The sequence below is a fragment of the Cricetulus griseus genome, chromosome 5, assembly GCF_003668045.3.
Source record: "Cricetulus griseus strain 17A/GY chromosome 5, alternate assembly CriGri-PICRH-1.0, whole genome shotgun sequence".
In the NCBI taxonomy this organism is placed as follows: domain Eukaryota; kingdom Metazoa; phylum Chordata; class Mammalia; order Rodentia; family Cricetidae; genus Cricetulus; species Cricetulus griseus.
Window position 1 is genome coordinate 149,531,317 of NC_048598.1, and position 12,150 is coordinate 149,543,466.

Sequence of the window (12,150 nt, forward strand, 5' to 3'; positions counted from 1 at the left end):
TGAATATCTTCATAGTGTGAGAACTTGACCTCTGGCTGCCAAGCAAAGTCAACCACAAAAACACAGAGAAGGAAATCACATAATCTTCTACAAACAATTTATCAGTCTGACCTGGCCCTGACGTGGTCACACAAAAGAGAATTCAGTGGCAAATAGGATGCAGAAGATACAATTACCATGACTAATCTATTGATGAAACCACAAAAGCAATAGCAACAATAGCTAACATCCCATGCTCACGATGTGTGCTGGGCAATGATAAGGGATTTTTATGCATTGATTCATATAATTCATTGGTTCATCTAATTATTAGAACAACACCAAGAGTTAGATCCCCATTGCAATCCTCAATTTACAAGTAAAGAAACTAGACTCATAGTTTAAGCCTGAGGTTACACAACTAGTAAGTTTCAGAACTGGCATACAAGCACATACTGTCTGGCTCTGCATCTGCCTCTCCAACCACCACAAGGCCACTGCTGGAACTGGAGAATATAGCACATTTAATGGTGTGGAGTACAATCAGCTTAATCATCGTGTATGAATTCCACTTGGTATCTGTGCCTCTTTCATGAATAACTTAACAGCACTATAACACCCAAAGGAAACTCCTATTAGTGTAATATTTGTGAGGTCAGGACATCAGCACCAACAAATTGGGAAACTGTATTATCAGGAAGAAAAGTCAATTAATAAGCCATCTCATTAATTCTGAGCATTTGGACGGGAAGCAAGAATCCTTTATGACTCTGCTGACAGTTTCCGTTGCTCTATTCAGAAAAGACCGACTTTGCATTCAATTTCAGGGAGTTATAGAAACTCTAATGCCTATCAAGATCAGCCTGATCTTGCATGAGAAAACACTCTTCTGGGAGAGATTTTTGAGCTTACAGTGCTATACACTTCATGGGGAAAATTATCCAAGTCAACTAATTTTTATTGAACACCTGCTACATTATAAAAACCTCTGTGGAGAATTTTTTAAAAATTAGATTCTATATCTTGATACATATTTGTCCCTGCCTTTAGAGATCTGTACTGCCAAGTGTACAAAATAAGGAATAGAGCATTGAGGAGTTGGCTCAGTGAGTCCAGTGCTGGCCACCAAGCATGAGGACCTGAGTTCTAGTCCCTGGACCCATGTAAAAGCTGAATGTGAGAGCACACATCTGTAATCTCAGTGCCCCCACAGTGAGATGGGAGGTGACCAGAGGCTTTGGGGCCAGCTACTCAGCTGTACAAAGCATAAAGTATAAAGAGAAGGCAGCAAGGATTGACACCTGTGTGCCTTCTGACATAATTCCTATGTATGAACACACGCATCCAAGGACTATAGGCATCAACTTCTCTAGATGCTCAGAAGAAAGAAATTATGACTTCTAGTGTGAGTTGTCAAGCAAGGTTGCAAAATAGGATTTAAAATAGAAGTTGGTCTAAAGGAATGAAATTTAAAGGTGGTGAGAAGAGCAGTTTGCATCACGAAATGATAGAATCCTTCATTTTAACATTTACCTGGGCTTTAAAGCTGAAAACGTTGCTCTAAAATTTTGTGTGAGGCTACAGATGCAGCACAGTTTATAAAGTACTTGCCTAAAGCATGCACAGGGTCCTGGGATCAATCCCCAGCACTGAATAAATCAATATTGTGGCACATGCCTGTGATCCCGGCACTCAGCAGGAAGAGGCAAAAGGATTAGAAACAAGTCCGTTGCATACTACTACTCGATGAGTTAGAGGCCAGTCTGGGCTATGTGAGACTAGAAAATAGTGAAACAAAACTGTAAGTTAACTATAATTATTAAGAACCTTATTGCCTACCAGATAGCAATGTTCATGCCACACCAGTACTAATCTGCTCACTTCAGCCCAGTGATCCGCAGGGACAATGGCTTGTAACTAGAAGGCACTGCCCATCATCCCTCTCAGAAGCCAACATAACACTGTTGACCATGACGAGGATGGATACCTGTCAATAGAAATTGGCTTGAGGATACTAACCCATTTCCCCATGGCCAGAGAAGTCAACACATAGGAATTTATTTTGACTCCAACGTGGCTTTGCATCTCCTTAGAATCCCATGAACTTCTACCCTTTTCATTGAACTGACAACAGCCCCTGATGTTCTGGGGGGGGTGCTATCCAAGTGGGGATTTAAAGAAAGTAGGAGGTGCAAAAGAAATCTCTGTTCACTTCTCAGATTCGTTGTAGAGGTGCTGAGTTGGTTGCAGTCCCTTGAGAGCAGGTACACTTTTCATTTCCTTTCAATCCTGGCCACAATTTAGGATTTGGGATTTTACATCATGCAGCCTTGGCTCCTGTGGCAACTCTTTCCAACAAAATCACAGCACAGAAGGATAGGGCATATTTGAAATTGATAGAATCTACATTGTCTTGATTGGGGAATTCTGAAAACCAGAATTAAAGTCTGAAGAGAGATATATTACGTTACTAATTAACTATGCTTTTCAAAAACAGCAATGTGTGACAATCGAATATAAGGGAAGAAGACATCCAGGAAAACTGTCACCATGCATTCAACTAGAAACAGATCCTACCACCTCACAGGGGCAAATGAGATGCAGGTTTAGCACAGTTGTCTCTTTTCAAGAGATTCCAAATTCTGAAGTGTTACATCCTATTCCCAGGGACTAGATAAGACTGGGGGTGGAGGAGAGAAAAATGTCAATGGAAATTAGAAGTTAAAAAAAAAGAATGAAGTAAAAATGGAGTGAAATAAACGTAAGTGTTATAGGTGCCTACAGCTTGGGACAGAGCAGGGAACAAGATTGAACACACTAATCATATCTTGGTCTTAGATAACAGAAAGCCTTGACTCAAATTGTATATATTTTTCCATTTATGTAGTATCTCATACAATGAAATGATCAGATAGGGCAGAACCTAGCCAAAGAGCAGCTGGTAGGACTCCAGTTCTACAGTCCCAGGGTGCTTTGGGCTTTGCTTTCATCCTCAGGATGAAGGCAGGATGCTGTGGTAGTCCTAGCATCATGTTCCAAGATGACAATATCTAGAGGAAAGCCAGAACTGCTTTCATCCTCCATTCTTTCCAGGAGTTAAGGAACCCTTTCTTAGAAGCTCAGAGCAGACTTAACCCTCATTTCTCTTCTGGCATATTTCTGCCATATGCTCATTCATAAACCAATCATAATAGAAGACCCAATATTACCATGACAGCTTCAGAATATGGACCTCAGACCGCCAGTGTCCACTGAGACTCACTGAATCTCCTGAGGTCATCAGCAATGTATGTTATTACAAAATTTCCAGGAAATTCAGAAACACTTGAGTTGGTAGATAATAGGTATAAAGTAGAATGGAATAGGTTTGAGATTCTCAAACACAATGACTGGGATACTGGTCAAGAAATTAGCAGCTAAGGCACACCTTAACCATTAAGATAACCAAGGAGTCACCACATTAAATGAGCACTTTTTAGCACTTACCCTTCCTTCCTTTCTTTTAAATTCCTTTCTGAGACTAGCTACATATCCTGAAATACTCCTGCTACCAAACACATGAACGTGGGCCAGCTTTAGCTCAAGTTGGTTGCTTCCCCTGTTGAAAGACCTTAAAATTATTCATGAAATATAATTAACAACCTTTATAAATACATAACAAAACTCTCAGGAATTAAACTCCCAAAGGAGTAACACAAAAAAGAAAATTTAAAAACAGCTACTCAAAGTTCTGTTAACCTTGCGGTCATCACTTGCATCAGTAACAAAGGATTTTGTATATGATTTTTAATTAATTATTTTTACAACCCAGCCAGTTTCCTCTCCCTCTCCTCCTTCCCATCCACCCCCCATTCCCACTCTGTTCCCACCCCTCAATCCTCTCCTCCTCCATTTGTGTTCAGGATAGGGCAGGTCTCCCATGGATATCAAGTTTATCAAGTTGCCATAAGATTAAGCACCTCCCATGTTTTAAGGCTGGACAAAGTGACCCAATCTGAATATGGTTCAAAAAGCCAGTAAAAGAGTCAGAGACAGCCCCTGCTCCCATTATTAGGAGTCCCACAAGAAGATCAAGCTACATCACTGTCACATATATCCAGAGGACCTAGGTCAGTCCCACACAGGCTCCCTTGTTGTCCATTCAGTCTTTGTAAACATATGAGCCCAGGCTTGTTAATTCTGTGGGGGTTTTGTGGTGTTCTCAACCCCTCTGGCTTCTGCAATCCTTTCTCCCCCTCTTCTGCAGGATTCCCCAAGCTCTACCTAATGTTTGCCTGTTAGTCTGCATCTGTTTCCATCAGTTGCTGGATGCAGCCTCTCTGATGACAGTTGGGCTAGGCACCAATCTATGAGTACAGCAGAATATCATTAGGCATCACTGACAGAGACTACTGGAATGGGGGTTGCATATCGGGGTCAGGTAAAAACCTGGCCAAAGGGAATCTCCCAGGAACCTACAATTATGACCCAGCTAAGACTCCTAGCAATAGTGGATATATAGTCTGAACTAGCCATCTGTGACCAGGGAAGACTTCAAGTGGAGGGAGTAGGAAACCAACGCAGCCACATAACCTTTGACTTACAGTCTGTCCTGCCTATGGGATGTACTGGGGTAAGGGTGGTCTAGAGATTGAGGGAGTGACTAACCAACTAGCCTAAAAGCCTGGAACACCAATTAAAAAATGGGATACAGAACTAAATAGACAATTCTCAATGGAGGAATCTAAAATGGCTGAAAGACACATAAGAAAGTGCTCAACATCTGTAGCCATCAGGGAAATGCAAATCAAAACAACTCTGAGATACCATCTTACTCCTGTCAGAATGGCTAAAATAAAAAACACCAATGATAGTTTATGCTGGAGAGGATGTGGAGAAAGGGAAAACTCCCCCACTGCTGGTGGGAGTGCAAACTCATACAGTCACTTTGGAAATCAGTGTGGCAGTTCCTCAGGAAAATGGGAATGAGTCTACCACAAGATCCAGCAATTCCACTCTTAGGCATATACCCAAAGGATGCACATTCATACAACAAAGACATCTGTTCACCAATGTTCATAGCAGCATTATTCGTAATAACCAGAACCTGAAAGCAACCTAGATGCCCCTCAACTGAAGAATGGATGGAGAAAATGTGGTACATTTACACAATGGAGTACTACTCAGCAGAAAAAAAAATGGAATCTTGAAATTCATAGGCAAATGAATGGAACTAGAAGAAACCATACTGAGTGAGGTAACCCAGTCACAAAAAGACAAAAATGGTATATACTCACTCATATGTGGATTTTAGACCTAGAGCAAAGGAGTAGCAACCTAAATCCACACCGACAGAGAGGCTAGGAAACAAGGAGGTTCCCCAGAGAAGGGGAAAGGGACAAGATCTCCTGAGCTAATAGGGAGCATGGGGGAAGGGAGGGGGAGTTATAAGAAGGAGATAGGGAGAAGAGGAAGGGAGAGGAGGACTGGAGAGAACAGGAAGATGGAGTCAGGGGAAGAATAGATACCATAATAGAGGGAGCCATTATAGGTTTACAGAGAATTCTGGCACTAGGGAAATATCCAGAGATCTACGAGGTTGACCCCAACTAACAATCTAAGCATAATTGGAGAGGCTACTTTAAATGCCCTTCTCCCATAATGAGATTGATGACTACTTTATATGCCATCTTAGAGCCTTCATCCAGTAGCTGATGGAAGCAGAAGCAGACACCCACAGCTAAACACTGAGCTGAATTCCTAGAATCCAGTTGCAGAGAGGGAGGAGGGATGAGCAAAGGGATCAAGTCCAGGCTGGAGAAACCCACAGAAACAGCTGACCTGAACAATTAGAAGCTCATGGACCCCATACTGATAGCTGGGAAACCAGCATAGGACTGTTCCAGACCTCCTGAATGAGGATGTCAGTTTGGAGGTCTGGTTAATCTATGAGTTCTCTGGTAGTGGATCAGTATTTATCCCTAGTACAGGAATGGACTTTGGGAGCCCAATCCACATAGAGGGATACTCTCTCAGCCTAGACACATGGGGAGGGTCTAGGCCCTGCTCCAAATGATATGACAGACTTTGAAGATCCCCATGGAAGGCCTCACCCTCCCTGGGGAGCAGAAAGGGGATAGGATAGAGGTCAGTGGGGGACAGGGGAGGAGGGGAGGGAAAGGGAACTGGGATTGACATGTAAAAGAAGCTTGTTTCGAATGTAAAAATAAATTAATTAATTTTTTAAAAAGCCTGGAAAACCAGGACCCATAGGCAGAATGACCCAGAAAACTAGAATAGAACCAAACAGAATTGAAGGAAAAAACAAAACAGAGATTCCTAAATTGAGGAGAACACACATGGGAAATTATAACACAAGCCTGCCTTGCTTTGTGGATGTGTGAGGCAGGGTCTAAGCTCCCTACACAAATAGGCAAGCCAAGAAGGAATCCAAGTTTTACTGCTGAGGCCCAGGCTGAGGAAAACAGGGTGTGCCCTAGAAAGACACATCACAACTCAGTCCCAACAATGTCAGTGAGACAACACCGGCTAGAGAGTCTAGGGAAGGCTGGGGTTTCTCCTATTAGTCTGAAAAGTATGTTTTAATATCACTATTTAGGTTGAGAGCCAACAGAATTCCTGCCTTAGGTGGAATGTGACTCCTACCACTAACAGGACATGAAGATTTATCCTCATTCCTTGCTAAGGTAAGACAACGGGCAATTGTTAAGTGCTAAATGATGTTATTATTTTACAGCACAGGAAGAACATTTGATGCAATCTCTGTGAATTCCTTGCTTTGCAGAGCTCTTCATGTTTTACCATCCAGCTTGATAGTAACATTTCATGCCACTTCACAACATAATCTAATATTCTGAGTCTACCACACTACATTCAAGGTTTTGGGTATCTCAGTAAGTCATCTCTATCAAACTCGCAGCTTTTTGCTGTGACTCTGTCAAGAAGAGCTGTGTCCTTTAAATTATAATAACTTGTGGAAATATAGGTAGAAACGTAATTACAAAGAATACCACTAGCTTTCACCAAATCAAAATATGATTCCAGTATTGGAGAAATGTCACTAAAAATAGCCAACAGTTTGGCAATTACTGAACCTTGAAATAGACCTGAGGACATGGTGTGGGTAGCTGGAAATCATGCTGTGTCTACCACACCCATCAAATTTGCTGTCTCCATCTCAATCCCTCCTGGCTAAGAGAAGTGCCACTCCTTCAGATTCCTCCGGGCATTTCCAGCAGGTTTGAATGACTTAGTCAAACCTGATGACAATAGAAAGTCAAAGAGTAACTTTAAGACCAAGAAGCCTTTGCCTGACTTCACCTCAGTGAGTTTAAAAGGGAGCTCGGGATGAAGGGCTGTGTTTTATGTTAGTTTCTGACCAGTGCAACAAAATAGATGAAGAAAAAACTTAGCAAAGTAAAGATTTGGGCTCAGAGTTTCAGTGATTCTGGTCCATGGTCAGCTGCACCAAGCTTTTTCTTTTGAGATGCCAACCAGCTCCCAAATCATGGCCACAGAGACTTCACATTAGTTTTGAATGCTGGTCCTCACCTTAGCTCTTTTCTGGCTAGCTCCTGTTTTTTTTTTTTTTTTTATTTAAATTAACTTATTTCTCTTTATCTACCTGTTGCCTCCAGTCTTTTTACTTTCTTTTTGTATATCTCACTTTCTCTGCTTCTCCTGTCTGCTGGCTGGCGGGCTGTCTGGCTTCCGGCCCCAGGCGGCTCTCTTGTTCTCTCCCCCTCTCATTTCTCCTTCCTTTTTTAGCCTAGATTTCTCCTCCTATTTATTCTCTCTGTCTGCCAGCCCCACCTATCCCTCTCCTGCCTAGCTATTGGCGGTTCAGCTCTTTATTAGACCAATCAGGTGCCTTTGGAAGGCAAGGGTAAACAAATGCAACACACCTTTACATAATTAAACAAGTTCGGCATAAACAAAAGCAACACACCTTTACATAGTTCAAGTATTAATCTGCAGCATAAACAAATGTAACACATCTTTGCCTAGTTAAAAATAATATTCTACAACAGTCAGCTGGTCCCATTGCTTTTAGGTCTATGGCAAAACTGACACAGCACAGAGAAAGGGCAAAGCAGATAGAAACTGCTGTGGCAGAAAAAGCAAAAGGAGGGTTCAGGAGAACAAAATAACCTGTAAAGGCACATCCCAGTGACACTCCTTTCTCCACCAAGACCCTACCTTCTAAATATCCCATTTGGTGATGAGCTCATCAATAAATAAATCTACTGATGAAGTCAGTGTCCTCACACTTGATCATTTCGATTCCCTATCAGCAGGGGACCAAACCTTCCACACATCAGCTTTTCCAGCCATGTCATAGCCCAACCACAGCAGAGACCCCCCTAGGCCAGAGAAAAGTCTTCACACTTGCTGATTCCTTGCATTTAGAGACAACTCGCTGTATCTGGGACTACTGTTTGCTGCTTGGAAAAATGAAAGTACTCATTGTCAGTGTCTGTAAATAACAATTATGTGTCTTATTTAAGAAACAGTTATTTGTCTGAAAGTAAACTAGATAAAGGAGATGTTTTTCTTCTGAAAAGTGATAGCTTGTTGTTTACATAAGACATGGGTGGTATCCTTGATTATAAACTTGGAATTGATGAGGGAGAAAGGAGGGTCTTGAAGGCCAATTAATGTTGCCAAGTCTGTAAAACACTGGCAGAGATTTGCTGTATTCACTGCTTACTATAAAAAATAGGAAGTGTACACAATGACAGTTTTCCTATTCAGAACTCTAAGACTCCAAAGAGGACTTCAGTGCTGCGTTTTTCTTAACACAACAGTTGCTGGAGTATCTCAGCAATGAGGTAACTGTTATTTTTACAATCATCATCGTGGGCCAGGATTGGCATACCTACATTCTACCTGCCCTTACCTTAAAGATCTAACCACAGAAGTCTGGCAGACAGCACTTTCTGTAGTTACTTAGCCGAGGGTCATTGGTCACACCTGCTAACACCTATGGTCAAGGATGGTAGCACAGTCATACCCCTCCCTCATGGTTATACAGTTCATTCGGGAAGAAAATTAAAAGGCATCTTGATAGAGTCCCATTGTGTTCTCACCTTCTGTTCATGCTTCTGTGATAAAATATCCAGGCAAAAATAGTTTAAGGAAAGAAGGTTTACTTGGCTCCTGGTTCAAGGGTGTAGTACATCTTGGTGGCAAGTGCATGAGATATTTGGTCATGTTGCATCCACAGGGAACAATGAATGCTTCTACTTAGTACCCTTTTGTTTCATTCAGTCCAGGGCATCAACCCACGGAATAGTGTTGCCCTCAGTGGCTTCTCCCACCTCAGTTAACTACAGCCAGAGCCTGACCAAATTCAGATAGTCTGTCACGGTCTGACCAGAGGCTGGTGTCCTAGGTGATTCTAGATCCTGTCAGGTTGACAATCAATGTTGTCATCACACCCACCTAACCCTTTTGAAGGGCTCTATTGGGAAAAATCTGGAGCCCATTTCCTGGCACCAGCCTTGATGGTCTTAACATGCCAGGCAGTGCCATTGGGAATTCTCGGTAGTGCTAAGAGCCACTCTGAACAGTGGTTCCGTAAGTACAATCCCTGCACCAGCAGCATCAGCACCATTGGGAGCTAGTCAAAAAGGCAAATTCTTGGGCTCCATGCAATACTCCTGGAGCCCTGAGATTCAGCCTCAGGAATTTAAGCCTTAACAAGTTCTTGGGACATTCTAAGTGTATTTGAGAAGCACTGTCTAGAGCAAGTAGTGTCTTGCTTTCATACCTGAATAATTTATTTCTTTGTTCTCTATTATCACTTTCCATTCAATCACTTCCTGGCATGGGCTAACCAAGGATCCTGGAACCAGAGGTAGATGGCCTGACTTGTGCTGAAATCATCTCTATATTGAGCACCATTAGCAGACACAGCTTTTACATGCACAATACACTTCATTCCACTATATTTCAGAGACTGAATTCTCTTTCTTCCTCTCTCTTTAGCTTCTAACACTGGTATATTGGTAATATTTAATATAAAAATAAGCCTATAACCACAGGTCAGTAACTGCTTCTCTAACTAAAGCTAGAACCAAATTCAGGGTAGATCTACATGTTTTAGCTGACTAGGCCAGGAACTAAAGGCCAAAAGGAACAGACTCTTGTAGAAAAGAAACAAGATAGCTGCCAATCTATGTGTATGTATTTGCAGGAAAAAAGGAAGGAAAGGTAATGTTTATGCGGTATAGACATAATCCCAGTAATGGGAGGCTGTGGAGGAAGACCATGAGATGGAGGCTAACCCAAGCTATAGTCAGTGAGACACTGTAGTGGAAAAAAAAATTCAAGATCGGATGACTTGACGGGGCTTGGATCTATCTGCTGTGGGAGTCAGTGACCTATCCCTTCCTGAAGTATAGCACCTATTATTTTATAATTTTTTAGATTCTGAATCAATGTTTCAATGAATTCTACTCTACTCTATGGACCATATTTTTGGGCTTTTATTAGAAACACATGATCATTACATTCCTTGGGAAGCCAAAGACATTTGCCCGAAACAGGCACAGAACATATCGCCTGTAGCCTAACACTCAGCACATTGTGGGTATTCTATATACTTTATGAATGGAAACGGTAGAAAATGACCTTGAGAGAAAGCACTAGAAAAACTCCTCCCAATAAACAAACCAAATTGCTTTCAGTTTCAGGCACTACCCTACAAGCTCACTTTAGTGAACACTGTAGTACCCATTGCCAATTCCGTACTGAAATGGCAGATTCCATGCACTCTGACAAGTATAATAAATTTAACATGTATGTCGGCGTATGGTGGCCATTACTGACTTTAAATATGCAGTAACTGGAGTCCAGGAACCAGGTTGAAGGTGCACATCCCATGCATGTTCCCTATTCTCCTCAAAGAGATGCTATTTCTTTGTGCTTCATTCTATGTCTTGTCCTTTTATCTACTTATATTTTCAACTCTCATAGTTTGAATTGAAATAATAATTTTAAATGCATGGCAAACCAAAGGATTTATGACCATTTCTTTAGAGAAATAGTTCTCTTTGGAAAAATTTTTGTCATATCCAGAATAATAATAGTAAATAAGAAAGCTAAACTTGTCCTTAAATCTCTCTACTGTGATCTTTGTTTTTAGTTTTCTTTTTAAAATGTTAATACATTTTATTTGTTTTCCATGCATGTGTGTGGGCACAGGTGATACTATACACAAAGGTCACAGGACAGTGGGAGTCAGTTTTCTCCTCCCACCATGTGGGTCCTGGGATCAAATGCAGGTTCTCAGGCTTGGAGACCCATGCCTGTCCTTGCTGGGCCATCTCTGAGCCTCTGAATTTTAACTTTCCATTTTTCCTACAAAACAGTACAATAATACAAACTATCACAGTAAACTTTTCATCTAGCTTCCTCAAATGTTCACATCCTATATATCCATGTTACAATCCCAAAAACAGGATATAAGTGTTGAAAACATACCCCAAACTTCAAATTTATTCAGATTGTGTCATTTGTCCCTCTAGTGACCCTTTCCTGGCCCTTTAACTTTCATTTTCTACATTTATTGATCTACTATAGAAAGATTTCATTTTCTTCATTTTTGAAGGTTTTAACCCTATATACTCATGGGTATTTATTTTATGAATTGTTACCCATTACTGCCATATTTAGTTTTCAGTAAAACTTTTCAGTTTGGCTACTGATATAGTACACATTAGTTCCTATGTTCTCTTTTACTAAAAATGTTGTAAAATATTTTATATATTCTGGTGTTTTACCTCCAGGTATGTCTGCATATCACTTGCATGTCTGGTGCCCATGAAGGCCAGAAGAGGGAACAGATCATCTGGAACTGGAATTATAGATGGCTATGAGTCGCCCTATGGGTACTGGCAATTGATCCAGGGACCTCTGGAAGAGCAGCCAGGGCTCTTAAACTCTGAGCCAACCCTCCATCCCCATGCAATATTCTTATGCTGTCTCAATTGTTTCTAGAGCACATTGTGTTTTCTGACATAACAAGATGCTTAGATTCATCTATCATCTTTCTTTTTAGCCATGGTCTTGGAATCAACCATTTCTCTGAGAAGCAGAGGTTCCTTTTATTTGAGAAAAGTGTAGAAACCAAATTCTGGGCCAGGCATGGTCACGCACATGTCATCC